The 23,954-nt window shown below is 43.6% G+C and overlaps 1 protein-coding gene and 1 long non-coding RNA gene across 5 annotated transcripts in view; one reads left to right on the forward strand and one right to left on the reverse strand.

Moving 5' to 3' along the window:
- ankrd12 (ankyrin repeat domain 12) overlaps positions 1-9,399 on the reverse strand; it is a 194,479-nt gene extending 185,080 nt beyond the window's left edge. For 3 of the 4 annotated variants that reach the window (XM_033019837.1, XM_033019836.1, XM_033019833.1), the window contains exon 1: positions 9,294-9,399. The gene's annotated coding sequence lies outside the window, so the exon portion shown is untranslated. Of the gene's footprint in view, positions 1-9,120 lie in introns of all 4 variants that reach the window. The other variant, XM_033019834.1, reaches the window with a different exon arrangement.
- A 247-nt stretch (positions 9,400-9,646) lies between these two features.
- Positions 9,647-23,954, forward strand: part of LOC116972333 — a 52,930-nt gene continuing 38,622 nt past the window's right edge. Inside the window, exon 1 of the long non-coding RNA XR_004411777.1 lies at positions 9,647-9,757. This is a non-coding gene — a long non-coding RNA (uncharacterized LOC116972333). The remainder of the gene's footprint in view (positions 9,758-23,954) is intronic.

Consider the following 23,954-nt stretch of genomic DNA (forward strand, 5'->3'; position numbering starts at 1 on the left):
ATTCCTGAAAAAAATGGCCTGATTGCCATTCGGCACTCTGTTGGCAACATTCGTACACTTGCATAAAGTTATGAATAACCAACATGCTTGTGCAACAAGCAATTAGAAAGACAAATTTAGCACAAGAGAATTTGAGTAAATATATCTTTCCACAATTATAAAGGGCCTAAAGTTAAGACCAAAGTTGGACCTTTGAAGACTGAAAAGGGTGAATTTATTATGGGGAACAAGGAAATGGCAGATGAGTCGAACAGGTACTTTGGATCCATCTTCACTATTGAAGAGGCAGACAATCTTCCCGATGTACTAATCGCCAGAGTATCTAGGGTGACGGAGAAGCTGAAATGTACATTAGACAGGAAATGGTGTTGAGTAAACTGATGGGACTGAAGGCTGATAAATCCCCAGGGCCTGATGGTCTGCATCCCAGGGTACGTAAGGAAGTCGTTCTCGAAATCTGGATGCTATGAGAATGCAAGGTGACTTGGACAGGTTGGGTGAGTGGGCAGATGCAGTTTAATGTGGATAAATGTGAGGTTATCCACTTTGGTAGCAAAAACAGGAAGGAAGATTATTATCTAAATGATGTCAAGTTGGGAATAGGGGAAACACAATGGGATCTGGGTGTCCTTGTTCATCAGTCACTGAATGTTAGGATGCTGGTACAGCAGGCAGTGAAGAAAGTGAATGGCATGTTGCAAGAGGAGTTGAGTATACGAGCCAAGGGGTCCTTCTGCAGTTGTACAGGGTCCTAATGAGACTACACCTGGAGTATTGTGTGCAGTTTTGGTCTCCAAATTTGAGGAAGGACATTCTTGCTACTGAGGGAGTGCAGCTTAGGTTCACAAGGTTAATTCCTGGGATGGCGGGACTGTTCAAAATGTCAAAATCTGCGGAAAATCCGCAGGTCCTCGGAGAAATCTCATGCCTGAAATCTACAACATTTGTATAGGGTGCAGTCTGAGAAGCCTAGAATCCAATGTTACAGTTTTTGTGAAGCGCAGGCCTCATAAATTTAGGAGATTTTTAAAAAAACTCGGTAAGATGGTAAACCTTTTGAATTCACTATCACAGAAGGCTGCAGAGCCTCAGTCATAAAGCTCATTCAAAACGGAGATCCAAGGATTTCATGAGACAGGTAGTCTTCGGGTTCCGTTAAGTCCCTTCTGCAAGCCAACTTTGCCACAAGTGTGAAACATCAATTTTCTACATACAGTTACAGAGTTATACAGCACCCTCAAGTCCCAACTTGCCAAATTCAACCATGTTACCTACTTGTGCTCACCAAATCACATTAAACATATTCAAAAATCTCCTGAGTTTTAAGTACAGGCAGCAAATTAAGGGCTAAACAAAAACACATTTTATCTTGATACTGACATAATGCCCACTCAAAAAGAAAAAAAATGAACTTATTCCATAAGAATGGTTAAGGAGAATAAATTCCACAAATATAACTCTCACACAAACATACCATGTAGAACAGTACAATTGGAGAACGGAGACCGCTATGAGGCATTTAAAACATGTGGGAGCATCTGTGAACCCTTCCTGAATATAACCACTTTTAAAAACACTGGACATCTACACTTTAAATTGCAAATTTGAATGAGATACATAATTAAAAGGTCCACATATGCTTTTAATACACATTAAAACAGTTTTTCCCTCCATGTATAATGCTATTTTTATATGTTTTTAGATGTGCACTGTTTATACAAGGTTAAACAGGAAAGGATCCAACCGATTCCCATCTCTTTTCACATAATGCTGAGATTTAAAAAAAAATTAAACAGATAAAACTAAGCCAATTATATCGGTCACAGTATGCACAGGATACATATGGAACTGAATCAAATTAAAAAGGTAAATGAGAAAACATATGTAGTTAAGTGAGCTCGCCCTTTTAAAAAGAAACACTTTTAATAATAGACAATTCAACTTGTAACATTATAATATTATTATTATTTTTGGCATTTTTTATAATTATTAATTATCATTACCCAAGGTACGGGTCTATTTATTGTAAACATCGAATTATATGCATTATTCATCTCAGATTTTCAATACCTCCCCATTTGTAAGTATTTTCCCCTTTAAGTAAGTTTATTGGCCAAGTGTTCACATTCAAGTAATTTGTCTTGGTGCTCCGCCCACAAGTAGCAACATGACATACAGTGACAGTTACGAATGACTCAGAAAACACTAAACATTAATAATAATAAAACATTAATGATAAAACACCATTGATCAAGCATATGAACCAACAAAATTCCATATCAAAGGGAGGCTACAGATTTTTGGCTGTTGAGTAGAGTAACTACCCGTGGATAAAAACTGGCTGTGGCAGCTTTGACAGTCCGGAGTCGCCTTCCAGAGGGAAGTGATTCAAGGAGTTTGTTGCCAGGGTGAGAGGGGTCAGAGATGATCTTGCCCGCTCGCTTCCTGGCCCTTGCAGTGTACAGTTCATCAATGGAGGGAAGGTTGCAGCCAATAACCTTCTCTGCTGATCAGACGATTCGCTGCAGCCTCCAGGTGTCATGCTTGGTGGCTGAGCCAAACCAGACCATGATGGAGAAGGCGAGAACAGACTCTACGATGGCCGTGTAGAATTGGACCATCATTGCCTGTGGCAGATTGTGCTTCCTCAGCTGCCGTAGGAAGTACAGCCTCTGTTGTACCTTTTTGACTGTGGAGTCGATGGTAGTCCCCCACTTAAGGTCCTTGGAGATGATGGTTCCCAGGAATTTAAAAGACTCCACAGATGTGACTGTGGTGTTGTTGTTGGTGAGTGGGGTGAGGGGAGGGGGAGCTCTCCTAAAGTCTACAATCAATTCCACTGTCTTAAGAGCATTGAGCTCTAGGTTGTTGCAACGGCATCAGGACGCCAGCTGTGACGCTTCCTGTCTGTAGGCAGATTCCTCCCCATCCTGGATCAGTCCAATCAGGGTTGCGTCGTCCGCAAACTTGAGAAGCTTGACAGAGGTGTCTGTGGAGGTGCAGTCGTTAGTGTAGAGAGGGTAGAGGAGAGGAGAGAGTACGCAGCCTTGCGGCGCTCCTATGCTGAGCGTTTGCGCATCCGAGATGTGCTTTCCCAGCCTCATATGCTGCTTCCTGTCTGTCAGGAAGCTGGTGATCCACCGACAGAGGGGTTCAGGCACAGTCAACTCGGAAAGTTTGGAGTGTAGTAGCTCTGGCACAATGGTGTTGAATGCAGAGCTAAAATCAACAAACAGGATCCTCGCATAGGTCCCCTGGCGGTCCAGGTGCTGTAGGATGAAGTGCAGGCCCAGGTTGACTACATCATCCACAGATCTATTGGCCTGATATGCAAACTGCAGAGGGTCCAGCAGGGAGTTTGTGATATTTTTCAGCTTGGCCAGCACAAGCCTTTCGAGTGTCTTCATGACTACAGAGGTCAGTGCGACAGGCCTGTAGTCATTAAGACAAGTAATCCTTGCCTTTTTGGGTACAGGGACAATAGTGGAGACTTTGAAGCAGGCAGGGACAGTACATGTTTGCAGGGACTGCTTAAAAATGTCTGTATATACCGGTGCCAGTTGTTTGCCACAGATCTTAAGAGTGGAGTGTTCTTGTAAGTTATTCTCACTTCCTTTAACAGCAATTATAACCTGATTACTATAAGCATATGCACATGGACTGATTTAGATTATCTTTGTAATAACTGAAAGGATCCAGCATTAAATTTATTTTGATTCTTAACATCTAGTACTTATGGGACAACAATAAAGATAATATTTTGGTATAAAATAGCAATTCTTGTGATCACGCATTATGTTGGAATGAAAACATCAAACATTATGCCATGAAGGTTGATGCTTGAGCAAAGTAAGTTGGAAAATAACTATCCTGTGGAAACAGATCCTATGTTAAACCTACATTGACAGGTTTCTTGACAGAAATGTTCAAATTGATGTATTTGATCAGGTAAAAATGATCAAAAATAGAACAATTGTAGCAGTGTTTGATTTGGATTCATTACAGATTAACTCTGGCTTTATTCAAAATGAAAAAACATTTCTAGGTGATAGGGAATAAATGCAGACTAATTAACATTATCATGCATCTTTCATGATCATAGGGCATCCCAAAACATTGCACACTAATTAGTAGTGAGAGTCACAGTGAAGGCACTCATTATGTACATGAAACATCTCAATAAATGCTATTGAAATTAGAATCTGCGCAATGTTAAACTGTAGAAAAGCCATATTCAAAAATGAATTTTAAACTGTGGACTAAACAATTTTTTTTTTTTAATGTGTACTAACCAATGCAAATAAAAAGGTCCAACCTATTCTCTACACTTATCCACCAGCAATGTCATGACTTTGCAAAATGTTATTCAAATAGAGTCAGAGTGATACAGTGTGGAAACAGGCCCTTCGGCCCAACTCACCCACTCGGCAACAATGTTCCCAGCTGCACTAGTCCCAGCCTCAACTACCTCCTCTGGCAGCTTGTTAAAACGTTACCTCTCAGGTTCCTAATAAATCTTTTCCCCTTCACCTTGAACCTATGTCCTCTGGTCCTCAATTCCCCTACTCTGGGCAAAAGACTGTGCATCTACCCAATTTATTCCTCTCATGATTTTGTATACCTCGATAAGATCACCCCTCATCCTCCTGCGCTCCATGGAACAAAGACTCAGCCTACTCAACCTCTCCCTATAGCTCACACCCTCTAGTCCTGGCAACTTGTAAATCTTTTCTGAACCCTTTCAAGCGTGACAATATATTTTCCATAATATGGTGTCCAGAATTGAACACAATATTCTAAATGCAGTCTCACCAACGTCATATACAACTGCAACATGTCCTCCAACCTTCCATACTCAATACTCTGACTGATGAAGGCCAAAGCGCCAAAAGCCTTTTTGACCACCTTATCTACCTGCGACTCAAGGAACAATGCACCTGCACTCCTAGATCCACCTGCTCTACAACACTACCCAGAGGCCTACCATTTACCGTGTAGGTCCTGCCCTTGTTCGACGTCCCAAAATGCAACACTTCACACCTTTCTGTATTAAATTTCATCAACCATTCCTCTGCCCAACTGGCCAATCGATCCAGATCCTGCTGTAATCTTTCAAAACCATCAGCAAACTTGCCAAATTTGCCCTGTATGTTCACATCCAAATTTCTATAGCCCATTGTGAGAATTTGAGAGGGAGAAGGGTAAATCGGAGGTGTTGGTATTACAGTTGAGCAAATGGGAACTATGGAGCCATGAGGGAGGAGTTGGCCAAAGTTGACTGGATAAATACCCTAGTAGGGATGACAGTGGAACAACAATGGCAGATATTTCTGGGTATAAAACTGAAGGTGTAGGATCAGTTCATTCCAAAGACGAAGAAAGATTCCAACGGGTGTAAGGGGAGACCGTGGCTGACAAGGGAAGTCAGGGAGAGTATAAAAATAAAAGAGAAGAAATATAACATAGCAAAGATGAGCGGGAGGCCAGAGGATTGGGTAACTTTTAAAGAGCAACAGAAGATACCTAAAAAAAGCAATACGGGGAGAAAAGATGAGGTACGAAGGTAAGCTGGCCAAGAATATAAAGGAGGGTAGCAAAAGTTCTTTAGGTATGTGAAGAGGATAAAATTAGTTAACGCCAAAGTTGGACCCTTGAAGACTGAAAAGGGTGAATTTATTATGGGTAACAAGGAAATGGCAGACAAGTTGAACACGTACTTTGGATCTGTCTTCACTAAGGAAGACACAAACAATCTCCCAGGTGTACTAGTGGCCAGAGGAACTGAAGGAAATTCACATTTGGCAGGAAATGGGTAGACTGATGGGACTGAAGGCTGATAAATCCCCAGGGCATGATGATTTGCATCCCAGGGTACTAAGGAAGTGGCTCTAGAAATCGTGGACGCATTGGTGATAATTTTCCCATGTTCTATAGATTCAGGATCAGTTCCTCTGGATTGGAGGGTAGCTAATGTTGTCCCACTTTTTAAGATGGGTGGCAGAGAGAAAACAGGGAATTATAGATGAGTTAGCCTGATATCAGTGGTGGGGAAGAGTCAACAATAAAAGATGAAATAGCGGCATATTTGGATAGCAGTAGCAGGATCGGTCTGAGCCAGCATGGACTTACAAAGGGGAAATCATGCTTGACTAATCTTCTGGATTTTTTTTGAGGATGTAACCAGGAAAATGGACATGGGAGAGCCAGTGGATGTAGTGGTACCTGGACTTTCAGAAGACATTTGACAAGGTCCCACGTAGGAGATTATTGGGCAAAATTAGAGCACATGGTATTGGGGTTAGGGTGCTGACATGGATAGAAAATTGGTTGGCAGACAGGAAACAAAAGGTAGGAGTTAACGGGTCACTTTGAGAATGGCAGGCAGTGACTAGTGGGGTACCGCAAGGTTTGGTGTTGGGACCGCTGCAATTTACAATATATTTTAATGATTTGGATGAAGGGATTAAAAGTAACATTCGCAAATTTGCAGATGACACAAAGCTGGGTGGCAGTGTGAGGTGGATGCAGGGTGACTTGGACAGGTTGGGGGAGTGGACAGATGCATGATAGGTGCAATTTAATGTGTATAAATGTGAGGTTATCCACTTTGGTGGCAAAAATATGAAGGCAGATTATTATCTAAATGGTGTCATGTTGGGAAAAGGGGAAGCACAACGGGATCTGGGGGTCCTTGTTCATCAGTCAATGAAAGTAAGCATGCAGGTACAGCAGGCAGTGAAGAAAGCGAATGGCATGTTGGCCTTCATAACAAGAGGAGTTGAGTATAGGAGCAACGAGGTCCTTCTGCAGTTGTACAGGGCCCTAGTGAGACCACACCTGGAGTACTGTGTGCAGTTTTGGTCCCCTAATTTGAGGAAGGACATTCTTGCCATTGAGGGAGTGCAGCATAGGTTTACAAGGTTAATTCCCAGGATGGAGGTACTGTATCATATTGATAGATTGGAGTGACTGGGCTTGTATACTCTGGAATTTAGAAGGATGAGAGGGAATCTTATTGAAACATATAAGATTATTAAGGGTTTGGACACGCTGGAGGCAGAAAACACGTTACCAAAGTTGGGGGATTCCAGAACCAGGGGCCATAGTTTAAGAATAAGTGGTAAGCCATTTAGAACGGAGATGAGGAAAAACCTCTTCACACAGAGAGTTGTGAGTGCTTGGAATTATCTGCCTCATAGTGCGATGGAGGCTGGTTCTCTGGATGCTTTCAAGAGAGTTAGATAGAGCTCTTAGGGATAGTGGAGTTAAGGGATATGGAGAGAAGGCAGGAATGGGGTACTAATAGTGGATAATCAGCCATGATCACATTGAATGGCGGTGCTGGCTCGAAGGGCCGAATGGCCTATTCCTGCACCTATTGTCTATTATCTACTTGACAGTATGAGGTTTTACCAAAAGATTAAATGATTAATTTTAGCAATGTTTGGTTGAAATTTTGATTCACCTATGATATAAACATCAAACAGATATTTGAGTCTGGCATTAATGCTTATGGCAAAGATGGGGTCGAGATGTGATTAAAAAAAAACTGACATTGCGTGTAGGCGTCAAAAGGTGCAATATAAAAAAATCAGTAGGAAACCATGTGTACGGCTGACTAACCTACCTTAAATGCTGCTAAATTCCAATAATGAAATGATTTAAGCAAACGACCTTCTGCATAATGACAAATGCATTCACTTAAAATCAAATCTTTTGAATGTACTCAAAGACAAGGGAGAGTGACATTTGGCTTCTTCCACCAGTCTACGGGATTAAAGAAATGTGTACTATTCAACGACAAAATAAGCTTTTATTAAAATTTCTACTTGCCATATGTATTGATCTAAAAGGCAGAAGTGAACTAAACCTCTCAATTAGATTTTTTATAATAAATGCGTAATCATTGTATCAAGCTTTCCTCCCACCTTGCGTATTCTTGGGGAGTGATGGGGGCGGGGTGGTGGAAATAAATTAACGCCATCAGGGACTGTTAAAGCCTGCAGTATGAACTATTTCACAGCCAGCCCACTGAAAGAAGCATTATTTGCGCACATTTTATGCCGCTATAAATAAAGCTTTCAAAAGCAACATTAAACCATTTCCTGTTTACAGTAAAACTGGTTATGATTCCCTTCGTGATCTAAATCCGATTTCAGACAGGGTAAAAAAAAGAAAATCACGGTTTTTGTGATTTAAAGTGTCTGCACTGCCGAGTATTGTATTTCACACTATCAGACAATTAATCGCGTTTAAATATTAAGAATTAAGAATGGAATTAAATCCGCTTCCCCATTTCTTACTCATAATTACAATAAAACCGTACGTCCAATTAGGAACAGATTTAATTTGAATCACTTTCCCTTCCTTCCCCCAAACACAACCCCACCACAACGTCTCAGCCATTCAACACTTAAAAGGAAATGGTTGACGAGTTCGTTTCTTCCTTTACACGAGCATCATGTCATTATGGGATTATTGGTTTTACTGGAATTATTTGTCAAAGGGATTCGGACAGCCCATATACAATGCTGCTTTACCTCGAAGCGACTAAAAGCATAAAGCCATTTTAGTTTAGTGCAGACGCGGCACCACCACCGTGCCTCACAAAGATGCAGCATTACGAGAAGCTGGTCGAATCATATCTCACTAACTTCATTAAAAAACAAAAAAGACTCCAACCAGTTATTTCAAGATAAACCTTAAACATCTCTTGAACTGCGTTTTTTTAAAACAGATATCTAATCAACAAAGACAGCTTTAAACCGATCTACCTCTTCACTGCAGTCACTGCAGTAGTCATTAGACAGTTATCCGTGCAAATATTTACTCCACAATCACGAGAATCTGCCCTTAAATCGCTGGGAAATGTAGCAAAGCAAGACGTTAGGGAAATACAAAGAAAAAAGAAAGACGAGCTGTCGAAACATTAAACATTAAATCGCTCCCCCACCCCCCGTAATATGTAGATATGCGCCGTTCAACATAGGAGTAGGTGAGGCTCACACACGCCTCCTGATTCAGCTATGTCCCAGCCGCACAACATACAATATCCGATTGCCACCGCGGGCCTCCGCTCGCTCTTTCCCATTAAAACATCACATCGCTCTCAGCCTTTACCTTCGTGAAGGGACGTGTGAGGAAACGCGCTGAAAAAAAACCCCTCCGGGCTTGCAAAAACAAACAGCACACGCTGCAGTCCCACCAGAAAACGCGCTACAGACGCTACCGCCTATTTTGCCAACATATAATATTATTTTTTTTAAAAAGAGAGAAATTATAAACGGCGAGACCTTTGATAAGGTTCCATCTCCGGGACGGCCTTTGACTTTCCGCGGGCCCAACGTTCCTTCCGGTTGGACGCAGCCCCTCACATGACCCACAAACCCAATACTTTTGTTACGGGCTCTCCGATTGGCCGATTATCGCACGTCAACCCGGCCCTCTCACCGATTTACCATTTTTAAAGCGTCTCGTGCAAAAAAAAACCTAACCTTCCATTCTCCAGGATAAGCCACGGTTAATTTTTGATGCTAAAAACAACTTTGCATTCCTTGTGAGGTAACGAACAATGGTGGGGAGCCGCGGCTCCCAGCATTCACCGGACGTGATGGATAATTTGTGACGTAATGTCTCCGAAGAGACTGGAAAGTTCTAGAAAAGGGAGGAAAAAAAACGGAGGCTCTGCGGCGATGGAGAGAATACCGAGCAGTTGGCTCGTTTAAAAAAAGTCGCTATGCGTTTGTTTTAAACACAGGTTGGTTCGGTGGTCGAATTGGTAGGAATGGTACATTAAAAAAAAAACACGGCTGGTTTAAGCAAAGCATGAATCATCAAATGTTGGTTTTGATTCGTGGCCATGTGTGTAGATGGTTGGGATTAAATGCGGAACGGGCGCTTTGTGCTGTGCTGATGTAAATGGTGGGGGTGTTGGAGGAATGTGCGCGCCGGTGGGAGGTGGAGGGGAAGCGTGTGCGCGTGCGCGCCGGCGGCTGTCTGCCAGCCAGCCAGGGTGGGGGGAAGGAACGCTGAAGCCAGGAGGTAGCGACTGCGCAAGCGCGGTGGGCGATCGTCTGAGCCGTGTGTATCCGTGGAGGGTGGGGGTGGGGCGATTGTCGCAGCGCGCGCAGGCGCAGCAACAACGGCAGGAGCAGGAGGCGCTGATGGGGGGAGGGGGAAGGAGTTGGCGGCGGCACGCGCATGCGTGGCCTGGAGATTATTCTGGCGCCGAGTGGTTTGACATGTAGTTGGGGGGAGGGGAAGGTGATAAAGCGTGGAGAGATGGTAGACTGGAGAGTTAGATTCTTGCTGTTCAATTGAGTAGGGAGGTCACACGAGGGAGGGAACAAAAAAAAAAACCCATTAAATGAATTATTTATGAAACGTTATTGTGTGGCGCTGCCGCTGAGGGGAGGGGAAGCCTGGCGGCCAGATGTCTGCGATGGTAGAGCGCATGCCCTTCCCTGGGAGTGTTGCAGGCAGTGGGCGGACTGCCTGGACAGAGAAAGTGCAGACAATTGCGAGGTTAAACAAGGTTAACCAGATTGCTGTGGTCATTAAAATGTTGGCAGAATTGAGGTAATGTTTTCCAATCGTAAAACATTTCCTTGCTATGGTTTCCTATTAAAAAAAAAAAAAAAAAAACCCTAATAATTCCCACAAGGGAAATGTAATTATTTTGACTGGGGGAGCTCCAAAAATAGTTTGTTTAGAATGTGCACTTCCTGTATGCACAAGTAGGCTATAGCTATTAAATATTTTTTCCCTGTATGGTTCCATATAGTTTAATAAAATTGTTTTACTATTAACAATATGGCTTGTGATTTTTTTTCTTATTGACATTGACGTGGGTTTCAGACTGCTGATCTTTTGATCAGCTTATTTTTTTAATACCTTGCCAATCTTTACAATATGTTTGGAAATGGACAAAATCAAATTGAAATGTGATTGAAACTTGTGCCTTTGTTTACAATCTTCCTTCACTTGCTTTTCTGTTAAATTCATTTTGAGTGCAAACACCATTTTGAATGGATTGGTCAGATGCAGTCAATTATCTTGTATGCTTTGTTAAAATAGTTATTAAAACGCAAAAGAGATTCTAAAAATATTTCATAGGTAGGCAAACAGGAAGTGGTCTGAAAGAGCACAGGTGTGATCGAGTCTAGACCAAAATGGTGTACAATGGCAAAAGGCATGGAAAAGCTATTCAGAACATAAGAAAATAGCAGCAGGACTCGAGCCTGCCCTGCATTCAATACGATGATGGCTTATCTATTCTGGCCTCAACTCGTCCTCTATGCCAGTTCCACATACCCCTCAATTTGTCAAGCTTCCAAATATTTATTTATCTCCAGCTTAAAGATATTGTTGTACATCTCGGTGTGTTAACAGACTGGTTCCTTAATTTAATATTATGTTTACTTGTTCATCATTCTCTGAGTGAGAACATCTCAAAATCTACCATGGCAAGTCTCCTTGGGATCTAGTAAGCTTGAATAAGGTCACTCCTCAGTCTTCCAAACTCTTAGCAATATTCAATCAATCAATTTTATTTGTATAGCACATTTAAAGTGACCAAAGTGCTGTACATCAGTGAAGGTATTAATGTGCTACGTACAATGGTACACAGACCTAACAATACATACATAAACTGTTTACAGCCTCAAACTGTTTAGCCTCTCTTTTTATGACAACCCTTATCACATGAATTAGCCTGGTGAATCGCATGACTACACAAATGGTGCAGAGGTAGAGTTGCTGCCTTCCAGCGTTAGAGGCATGGGTTTACTTCTAACTACAGGTGCTGTCTATGGAGTTTGTACGTTCTCCCTGTGACTGGGTTTTCTCCTGGCGCTCAGATTTCCTCTCGCATTCCAAAGACATGCAGATTTCTAGGTCAATGTAAATAACTTTCTGTAAATAGTCCTTAGTGTGTAGGATGGAACTAATGGATGGGTGACGCAGGTCATCGCGAACCCGATGGGCCAAAGGGTCTGTTTCCACACTGTATCCGTAAACTAAACTATCTGGTATAGCCAACCCTGTATAATTAATAAATCACCCTAATTTTAAACTATCCTAATTGCACTAAATGTGAATGTGCTGTTTGCTATCATCGGAGTGTGGCGGCGCCTAACAGTAGCGGCTTGACTGCAGTCCGTCTGCCTTTTTTTTGTCCCGATGTATGTTTTTGGTTTTAATTTTTATTATTTTTTAGCTGTGGATATGTGGGGCGGGTGGGGGAAACCGTTTAATCTCTTCCCTGTACGGGGACCCGACTTTTTCCCTGTCGGGTCTCCAGTGTCGTTGGGCCTAACATCGTGGAGCCGGCGGCGGCCTCCAACCTGGGGCTCCAGTCGCAGAGCCTGCGGACTCGCCATCGCGGAGCTGGCCGACTTCGGAGCGGGGAGAGCTGTGGTGGCGCGCGGCTGCAACCCAACTTCGGAGCTTCAGAGGCTCCGGCCGCAGGCCAGGTGGACAGGAACATCGGAAGCTCGCAGGTCCCTGGTGGGAGACCGCTTTTCGGAGCTCCCACAATGGCAACTTCTCCCGCCGGAATCGCGGGGTTTAAATGACTCGGAGCGGGCCTAACATCGCCCGGCGCGGCTTAAACGGCCGCAGGACTTACCATCGCCCGCCAGGGGCTTTAACATCGTAAGCCCCAGTTGTCTCGACGCTGCAGTTGGACTGCTGGACCGCGGGAGAAGAACAAAGGGAAGAGATAAGACTTTTGCCTTCCGTCACAGTGAGGAGGTGTTGGAGATTCACTGTGATGGATGTTTGTGTTACGTGCGTGTCTTGGTTTTTTCGTAATGTCATGACTGCTGGAATGAAATTTCATTCGAGCCTTGTCTGAATGACAATAAAACGCATTCTATTCTATTCTATTCTATTTAACTATTTGTTAGATCTGCCTTCTGGGTGCACCAGGGCCCTTAGAACCCTCTAAACTTGACTTATTTGCATTCTCTGTTTAGAAAATCTGTCTTTTGATTCCTTTTGCTTGTTCATGACCTCATCCCCCACAGTAAAAACCATCTGCAAGGTTTTCACCCAGATACTCAATCTATATCTTTTGTTGAAGCACTATGTCCTCATCACAGCATGCCCTTCCACCTATTTTGATTCATTCGCAAAATTCTTTCATTTTGTCCCTTGCTTCAGGCTATTGAGGGGGCCAAGATACAATCCATTGGGTACTCCACTAGTTATATCCCACCAGTCTGACAATTATTCATTTATACCAACTCTGTTCACTATTTGGCAGTTAATTTTTTAATCTTTGCCAATGCAATTCCTCCAACACTCTGGTCTCTTCTATGTGACACCTTGTCAAATGCCTTTTGGAAATCTACATACATTCGCTGGCACCCCTTTCCTGTAACATCCTCAGAATTCAAGTAAGTTTTGTTGATTAGGTTTAATTACATAGAATTTTCCTACATGGTTCATTATTTCCTCTTTTTAATTATTGACTTTATTTGTACCAGAGCAGAAAAAGATGCCGAACCCTCAGGAAGGGAAGATTTTGGTTGGGATTCTGCATGGGATAAATTTAGATTCTGGAAATGCCAGAAAACACTGAAACTGGAGAAATCATGCGGTTTGAATGGATGTATCCTAAATTGTTGAAGGATGTATGGAAGGAATTACCAGAGGCCTTGCCCATAATATGGCTGACGTCTGTTGTTTGATGTTGCCTGAAGAATAGAAAATTGCAAGTTACACCCTTATTCAAAAGAGAATGATGATACACTGTAACTGCAGACCAGTCATTCTCACCAATGTTGCAGAAGTTTGTAGAAATAACTGGGAGTGGTGTTAGAACTGGAACAGGAATATTGATCAAAGAAAGCCAAGATTGATTTGTGAAAGGCAAATTGCACCTGTGGCGAGAATTTTTTTTTGAGGTAATGGAATTGAGGTTGGTGTGGTATTTGTGGCTTTCCAAAAGCATTTATTAATGTGCCACAAGATTGTAGATGCTGCAGCAGCACGTATGGGAACACTGGTTCAGTGACAAGAGTTGGTGGTTGTGAAGTGAAGCTTTCCTCATTGGAAGGAAGTGAAGTTCCAGTGATTTGTACAAGGACCATTGTTATGGTTAATGACTTGCATTTGCTTGTACAAGGGATGCTTTTCAAATCTGCAGATGCAATGAAGAGTTGTGATTGTTCTTGGATCAACGAGTTCCTTGCCTTTCTCCAAAAAATATTAATTCCTTAGATTGAGAAATAATTTAAGGAATACCAAATAATGTGAATACCAAATAATCTAGAATCAGCCAGTGAATGATAAGCCATATGTTAAATTGGACTTCACAATTCCTGACTAGACTAAATGTAAAGGGTATTTTCACATTTTAGTCACTTTGTAAATACCATACAGGTTTTGTGAAAATTCATAGTACTGTAAGATTCAAAGATTTTGTTTGAGTAAAGATATGAACAAAAATCGGTAAACGAGCTAAATCGTGAATTGGATTTTCCATCTTGTGTTGGTTAATTTTGCAGGTTTTTCGAGGAAGTCTTAGTTACTGCCCACTACCCACCAACTGATGTGATTCTAGTCCTGGTGAGCATCAGGTATTTTAATTGACAGAAAACTCAAAAGCTTTGATTAGATTAGAACACAAAATGCTGGAGAAACTCTAAGTCAGCCAGTATCCGTGGAGGGAATGGACAAAGTCTGAAGTACCCTGGCCTGAAACGTGGCCAAAAAGAACTGTAGATGCTGGTTTAAACCGAAGATAGACTCAAAAAGCTGGAGTAACTCAGCAGGTCAGACAACATCTCTGAACAAAAAGAATAGGTGACATTTTGGGCTGAGATCCTTCAGGAAAAAAAATGTTTATTGCTCACTATGCATAATCTTTATCTTCCTATTTATGTTCTGCAATTTTAGTTCCTCTTAAACTGGGACTTTGTTTAATTTATTCATTTAATTTTAGAAAGTGTGGTGATACTGGCAAGGCAAGATTATTGTCCAAACATTGATTATCCTTAAGAAGGTGGCAGGCTGCTGCATTAAACAGCAGAGTGAAGGTATTTCTAGTGCTTAAAAGGACGCAAAGTGCTGGAGTAACTCAGCATCTCTGGAGAACATGGCTCCATTCATGTTCTGAGCAGATGTTACCTGACCTGCTGAGTTACTCCAACACATTGTGTCCTTTTGTGTATTAACCAGTGCCTGCAGTTCTTTGTTTTTATATTTTAGTGCTATTTACTTTATTGATACAAATTTAGAAACAGGCCCATCAAGTCCACAACAACCAATGATCACCCCATTCTCTAGGCCCTCACCCCCTCATCTTCACCATGGACGTCCAGTCACTCTACACCTCCATCCCCCACCAGGATGGCCTCAAAGCCCTCCGGTTCTTCCTCGACCAGAGGAGCAACCTATACCCAGCCACTGACACTCTCCTCCGCCTAGCGGAGCTGGTCCTTACACTCAATAACTTCACCTTTGACTCCTCCCATTTCCTCCAAACACAAGGCGTAGCTATGGGCACATGCATGGGCTCCAGCTACGCCTGCCTCTGTCGGGTACATCGAACAATCCTTGTTCAATACGTACCAGGGCCCCATCCCCGACCTATACCTCCGTTACATCGACGACTGCTTTGGGGCCACCTCCTGCACCCACACACAACTGACTGACTTCATCCACTTCACCACCAACTTCCATCCGGCACTGAAATACACCTGGACTATTTCCGGCACTTCCCTACCATTCCTTGACCTCACTATCTCCATCGCAGGTGATAGACTTCTGACCGACATCCACTACAAACCCACTGACTCCCATGGCTATCTGGACTACACTTCTTCCCACCCTGCCTCCTGTAAGGACTCCATCCCTTACTCCCAATTCCTCTGCATACGCCACATCTGCTCCCAGGATGAGGCGTTCCACACCAGGACATCTGAAATGTCCTAATTCTTCAGGGAACGGGGATTCCCCTCCTCCACCATAGATGAGGCTCGCACCAGGGTCTCTTCCATACCCCGCAATACTGCTCTCTCTCCCCATCCCCGCACTCGTAACAAGGGCAGAGTCCCCCTAGTCCTCACCTTTCACCCCACCAGCCGTCACATACAACAAATAATCCTACGTCATTTTCGCCACCTCCAACGTGACCCGACCACTCGCCACATCTTCCCATCTCCCCCCATGTCTGCCTTCCGCGAAGACCGCTCCCTCCGCAACTCCCTCGTCAATTCTTCCCTTCCCTCCCGCACCACCCCCTCCCCGGGCACTTTCCGTTGCAACCGCAAGAAATGCAACACCTGTCCCTTCACCTCCCCCCTCGACTCCATTCAAGGACCCAAGCAGTCGTTCCAGGTGCGACAAAGGTTCACCTGTATCTCCTCCAACCTCATCTACTGCATCCGCTGCTCTAGATGTCAGCTGATTTACATCGGGGAGACTAAGCGGAGGTTGGGCGATCGTTTCCCCGAACACCTCCGCTCAGTCCGCAAAACCAACCTGACCTCCCGGTGGCTCAGCACTTCAACTCCCCCTCCCATTCCCAATCCGACCTCTCTGTCCTGGGTCTCCTCCATTGCCAGAGTGAGCAACAGCGGAAATTGGAGGAACAGCACCTCGTATTCCGTCTGGGGACCTTGCGTCCGGATGGCATTAACATTGAATTCTCCCAATTTTGTTAGCCCTTGCTGTCTCCTCCCCTTCCTTAGCCCTCGAGCTGTCTCCTCCCAGCCCTCGGGCTCCTCCTCCTCCTTTTGCCTTTCTTCTCCCCTCCACACCCTATCAGTCTGAAGAAGGGTTTCGACCCGAAACGTTACCTATCACCTTCGCTCCATAGATGCTGCTGCACCCGCTGAGTTTCTCCAGCATTTTTGTGTACCTTTGATTTTCCAGCATCTGCAGTTCCTTCTTGATCACCCATACACTAGTTCTATGTTATCCCAGTTTTACATCTCACACACTGGGGGCAATTTACAGAAGCCAGTTAACCTACAAACCTGCACATCTTTGGGAGGAAACCGGTGGCCACAGGGAGACTGTAAAACTCCGTAAAGACATCACCCATAGTCAGAATCGAACCTGGGTCTGTAGCGCTGTAAGGCAATAACTCTACCATTGCTCTATTGTGCCAGAGGAGACTTTTAGGCACTTGGACAAGAGAGAGACAGTGGATGTAGTGTGTTCAAAAGGGAACTGCAGATGCTGGAATATCGAAGGTACACAAAATTGCTGGAGGAACTCAGCGGGTGCAGCAGCATCTATGGAGCGAAGGAAATAGGCGACGTTTCGGGCCGAAACCCTTCTTCAGACCAGTGGATGTAGTGTGCCTGGATTTACAGAAATCATTTGATAAGGTCCAACATAGGAGATTAGTGGGCAAAATTAGGGCACATGGTATTGGGGGTAGAGTGCTGACATGGATAGAAAATTGGTTGGCAGACAGGAAACAAAGAGTCAGGATTAACGGGTCCCTTTCAGAATGGCAGGCAGTGATTAGTGGCTCGGTGCTGGGACTGCAGCTATTTACAATATACATCAATGATTTAGAGGAAGGGATTCAAAGTAACATTAGCAAATTTGCAGATGACACAAAGCTGGGTGGCAGTGTGAACTGTGAGGAGGATGCTATGAGAATGCAGGGTGATTTGGACAGGTTGGGTGAGTGGGCAGATGCAGTTTAATGTGGATAAATGTGAGATTATCCACTTTGGTAGCAAAAACAGGAAGGCTAAATGGTGTCAAGTTGGGAAAATGGGAAGTACAACGGGATCTGGGGCTCCTTGTTCATCAGTCAATGAAAATAAGCATGCGGGTACAGCAGGCAGTGAAGAAAGCGAATGGCATGTTGGCCTTCATAACAAGAGGAGTTGAGTATAGGAGCAACAAGGTCCTTCTGCAGTTGTACAGGGCCCAAGTGAGACCACACCTGGAGTATTGTGTGCAGTTTTGTTCCCCTAATTTGAGAAAGGACATTCTTGCTATTGAGCGAGTGCAGCATAGGTTTACAAGGTTAATTTCCGGGATGGCGGGACTGTCATGCTGAGAGAATGGAGCGGCTGGGCTTGTACACTCTGGAGTTTAGCAGGATGAGAGGGTATCTTATTGAAACCATATAAGATTGTTAAGCGTTTGGACACGCTAGAAGCAGGAAACGTGTTCCCAATGTTGGGGAAGTCCAGAACCAGGGGCCACAGTTTAAGAATAAGGGGTAAGCCATTTAGAACGGAGATGAGGAAATACTTTTACACACAGAGAGTTGTGAGCCTATGGAATTCTCTGCCTCACAGGGCGGTGGAGGCAGGTTCTCTGGATACTTTCAAGAGAGAGCTAGATAGGGCTCTTAAAGATAGCAGTCAGAGGATATGGGGAGAAGGCAGGAACTGGGTACTGATTTTGGTTGATCAGCCATGATCACATTGAATGGCGGTGCTGGCTCGAAGGGCCGAATGGCCTACTCCTGCACCTATTGTCTATTGTCTCTTGTCTATTGAGATGCAGTGAAAAGCTTTAGTTAACATGCTATCCAGTTAAATCAAATCATATTATGCACGAGTATATTGAAGTCATACACAAGTATGACAGATAGTGTAAAAAGAACAAAATACCAGGGTGCAGAATACAGGTTTTAAACATTGTAGCATTACACAGAGAAAATGTCCAGCATTCGCAATGGGGTAAGTTTGACGATTCGGATTACTCCTTAACAAATGGAAGGACTGTTCAACAGTGTGATTATAGAGAGGAAGAAGCTGTTCCTGAGTTTGTTAGTACGTGCTTTCAAGCTTTTGGTTCTTCTGCCTAAAAGCAGAAGGGAGAAGAGGGAATGACTAGAGTGAAAAAGGTCCTAACTACGTTAGTTGCTTTCCCAGGGTGGTGTGAAGTATAGATTGGGGTCAATGTTGGGGAGTCTGATCTGTATAATGGACTGGGTGATATCCACAACTTTCTGAAATTTCTTGCGGTCTTGGGCAGAGCTGTTGCCAAACCACCAAACTTTGATGCAACTGGTAGTATGCTTTCCTGAGGAGACTAAAAGGAAGTTTGGTGTATCTCCAACAACTCTCACTGGCTTCTGCAGAATCTGGTAAGACTTATTGGACACATGCATCTATAGAAGTTGGAAAGAGTTGTTGAAGACATGCCAAACTTACTTAGTCTCCAGTGGATGTGTTGATGTACTGTTTTTGGCTGTACCTTCGATGTGGTTAGTCCAGGATAGTTTGGTAATATTTATACCTAGGAACCTGAAGGCCTCGACCATTTCCACTCAGCACCATTGATGTTGAGTGGAGCATGTACTCCACTATGCTTCCTGAAATCAATAACTAGCTCATCCATCTTGCTGACATTGAGGGGGATGGTTTTTGTCTTGATACTGTTACTGGGTTCTCTATCTCCCTGCACTCTGTTGGCAATTGGTTGAGATCTGGCTCTCTGGTGGTGTCATCTGCGAACTAGTAAGTGGAGTTAGCATAGAATTGGGCGGCAGAATCTTTTTTTTCAGATGTTGCATGGTGCAGCAACTGTGTGTCTTTTATTTATCAATCAAGCTGGTTGCTTTGTCCTGAATGTGTTTGTGTTTCACAGATCCAGGCAGGTGGAGCGTATTTAGTTTTGCTACATTTTGTGCTTATTGAAAAATTGAAAAGACTTTTGGGTGTTAAGAGGGTGACTATTTTGCCTCAGATAACTTAGACTTTGACCTGTTCTTGTAACCATACTCTTTATGTGGTGAGGGCATTTTAGTTTGTAGTGGGATGCTTTTAGATTGTGATGCCGTTGGTTGTAAAGAGTAGGTGGTTGGACTTTTTTTATGATGGTAAATGCTTGACATTTTTGTAACATGAATATCACTTGCCACTTATTAGCCCATGCATAATGCTGCTGGATCCTGCCGCAAGCAGGCATAGATTGCTTTATTCGCTCAGGAGTTGCAAATGTAATGTTCTGGTAACATCCCCACTTCTGGCTTTATGATGGAAGCAAAATTATAGAAGCAGCAGATGAACTCTTGGGTGATATTCTACAAGAAAAATTATTGATTTCCAAGAATCCTAACCATGTTTTATAAGGTTTCACTTCAACAATTAGAGAGTTTTTTGTAGAAGTCTGTCGACTTCAATTTTACCACTGTTTCTTGATGTTGAGGAAAGTCACCCTCTGGAATTTGGCTGTATGTTTTCTATGCCAAGGCTAGGATCAGGTCTGGACCCAACTACAGTGCCCTCCATAATGTTTGGGACAAAGACCCGTCATTTATTTATTTGCCTCTACTCCACAATTTGAGATTTGGAAAAGGGTCTTGTGGAAAGATGAGACGAAGATTAACTTGTATCAGAGTGATGGCAAGAGCAAAGTATGAAGGAGAGAAGGAACTGCCCAAGATCCAAAGCATACCACCTCTTCTGTGAAGCACGTTGGTGGGGGTGTTATGGCCTGGGCATGTATGGCTGCTGAAGGTACTGGCTTACTTATCTTCATTGATGATACAACTGATGATGATAGTAGCATAATGAATTCTGAAGTGTATAGACACATCCCATTTGCTCAAGTTCAAACAAATTTGAGGAAGGACATTCTTGCTATTGAGGGAGTGCAGCGTAGGTTTACAAGGTTAATTCCCGGTATGGCGGGACTGTCATGTGCTGAGAGAATGGAGCTTGTATACTCTGGAGTTTAGAAGGATGAGAGGGATTCTTATTGAAACATATAAGATTGTTAAGGGTTTGGACACGCTAGAGGCAGGAAACATGTTCCCGATGTTGGGGGAGTCCAGAACCAGGGGCCACAATTTAAGAATAAGGGGCACGCCATTTAGAACAGAGACGAGGAAACACTTTTTCTCACAGAGTTGTGAGTCTGGAATTCTCTGCCTCAGAGGGCGGTGGAGGCCGGTTCTCTGGATACTTTCAAGAGAGGGCTAGATAGGGCTCTTAAAAATAGCGGTCAGTGGATATGGGGAGAAGGCAGGAATGGGGTACTGATTGGGGATGATCAGCCATGATCACATTGAATGGCGGTGCTGGCTCAAAGGGCCAAATGGCCTACTCCTGCACCTATTGTCTAATGCCTCAAAGCTCATTGGCCGGCGGTTCATTCTACAGCAAGACAATGGTCCCAAAGATACTGCTGAAGCAACAAAGGAGTTTTTCAAAGCTAAAAAACTGGTCAATTCTTGAGTGGCCAAGTCAATCACCTTATCTGAACCCAACTGAGCATGCCGTTTTATTTGCTGAAGAGAAAAATGAAGGGGACTAGCCCCCAAAACAAGCATAAGCTAAAGATGGCTGCAATACAGGCCTGGCAGAGCATCACTAGAGAAGACACCCAGCAACTGGTGATGTCCATGAATCACAGACTTCAAGCAGTCATTGCATGCAAAGGATGTGCAACAAAATACTAAACATGACTACTTTCATTTACATGACATTGCTGTGTACCAAACATTATGGTGCCCTGAAATCGGGGGATTAAGCATTATGTATAAACACTGCTGTTATTTCTACATGGTGAAACCAAAATGTATAAAAATGGCCTTATTAAAATCTGATAATGTGCACTTTAACCACATGTGTTTTTTGTTTTTTTCCTATTACAAATCTCAAATTGTGGAGTACAGAGGCAAATAAATAAATGATGGGTCTTTGTCCCAAACATTATGGAGGGCACTGTAGATGGTGTGCTTTTCCAATTGGAGACTACTGGTTGTGTTACCTTTTGACCCTGCACTAGGAAGGTCGCACATGTAAACCTTTAATAATGGTGTGCACTATCTTGACTTGCATTTAAGGGAGGGGGATTAAAACATTCTGAAGACATTGCCAGGATTCAAGGGATTGAGTTACAGGGCATGGTTGGGCAGGCTTGGACTTTATTCCTTGGAACATAGGAGGCTGCGGGGTGATCCTATCGAGCAATATACATCCATGAGAGGAATGCATAGGGTGAATGCAGTCTTTTACCCCAGATAGGGGAATCAAGATTCACAGGACATGGGTTTAAGATGAGATGGGAAATATTTAATAGGAACCTGGGGGACAACTTTCTCGGAGGATGATGGATATACGGAATGAGCTGCCAGAGTAAGTCGTCGAGGCAGGTACAATAACAACATTTACTAAGACAGGTTCATGGATAGGAAAGGTTTAGAGGAATATAGGCGAGACCTGGGCAAATGGGATTAGCTTGGATGGGGCATCTTGGTTGTTGTGGACGAGTTGGGCTGAAGGGCCTATATCTATGGCTATTGTACCATTTTAGACTTTAGACATTCAGTGTGGAAACAGGACTTTTGACCCACTGAGTCCATGCCGACCAACCTTCACCCCCCCCACACACTAATACTGTCCTGTACACTAGTGACAATGTACAGAAGCCAATTCACCTACAAACCTGTGTGTCTTTGTTATGTGGAAGGAAACCGAGCACCCGGAGAAAACCCATGGTCACAGGGAGAACATACATACTCTGTACAGCCAGCACCCAAAGTCAGGATCAAACCTAGGTCTCTGGCACTAAGGCAGCAACTCTACTGCTGCGCCACTGTGGATTACAAATTTAGTATAACTATAAGGCATTTTGAGGTTTCAATCTGAAGAAATATTTCCCTGTTTCAAATTTAGCATTACTGCATTTTGGGCAAATTATATAGACTAACCTAGTTATCTATCTATCTATCTATCTATCTATCTATCTATCTATCTATCGGGTTCTTTGATTCACATCTCCTCGAATACCCGACGTGGTACAGTGAATTTTTTACATATTCCGGCAGAGATTTACCACATGATTTCAAAAATCCCCTCATCTGAAAATTTGTTTCATTATTACCCGGGTTTTTTTTAACTAAAATTGGTCACCAATCGGAGATCTTTTTTGAAGTTAGCGAGCTGGATGACGTCACAATGCCTGTGCTCCTCACGGCCAGCTGCGCGGAGTTTTCAACGCGTAGAAACTGCGAGTTACGAACCCCCCGCCTAACGCGCACTCAGCCGGCCGTCCACAGCGCCCTGTCCTCTTTCCTCCCTCCCCGGCTCTGGATTGAAGCCGGTGAACACGCAGTAATTTGGTTGAACTTCCGAGGGCTCAGAGGTGCCGAGGCCCGCCGCCCGTTCGCAGTCGGCCCAGTCCGCGCCACCCGCTTGCCGAGTTCAAGTCTGCCCTCTCTCTCTCCCCCCCTCCCCCATTACCCTCTCTCCCTCTCCCCTCTCCCCCCCCACTCCCCCTTCTCCACCCCCTCCCCTCTCCCCCCCCCCCCCCCTGTGAGTGCATTCTGCCGCGAGCGCTAGAGTGCCCCTTCCTCCCGGAGTATCCCGTCCTGCCTTGCGAGTGCATTGTGACATCACTGGGGTTTTTTTTTCTGAAATGGGTGAGTTTTTGGACTCTTTTTAAAACTTTAAACGATTATTACGTTCAGAAATATAGGTGCGAATGCGACAGGAAGATGTTTATCACCTCGACGGAAAAAATGTGAGTAGGATATGTGAAAATGGGAAGGCTGTGGCCTAGCGTTTGGAAGAAGATAGGGAAAATAGATTGACAAACACAAAAAAGCAGAAGAATTTTATTATTATAGAGATGCTGATATGCATTTGCTGCTTTGCAGATGGATGCTTTTTTCCCCCCATTTATTCACGATAGTTATTGCCAGTAGGGCTAGTATTTACAGGTGATCCCTAATCATCCTTTAAGTGGGTGAACTGCCACTGTAAGCCAATGCAGCCCTTTATTCCATTGTATGTTCAATGTCAGTTTAACGAAAGCTACATTTTACGATTCCATGCGTTTGTGTAAATTGTGGTATTTGTGGTACCCTAGTAAATGTGTAACAGAGCTAAGACAAACAGCACAGAAACATGCCCTTTGGCCCAACTCATCCATGCTGACCAAGATGCCCCATCTAAGTTAGTCCCATTTTAGAAAGTACTGAAATATTCAGGTTGGGTAGCATTTGTGAAGATAAA

The sequence above is a fragment of the Amblyraja radiata genome, chromosome 4 (genome assembly GCF_010909765.2).
Source record: "Amblyraja radiata isolate CabotCenter1 chromosome 4, sAmbRad1.1.pri, whole genome shotgun sequence".
In the NCBI taxonomy this organism is placed as follows: Eukaryota; Metazoa; Chordata; class Chondrichthyes; order Rajiformes; family Rajidae; genus Amblyraja; species Amblyraja radiata.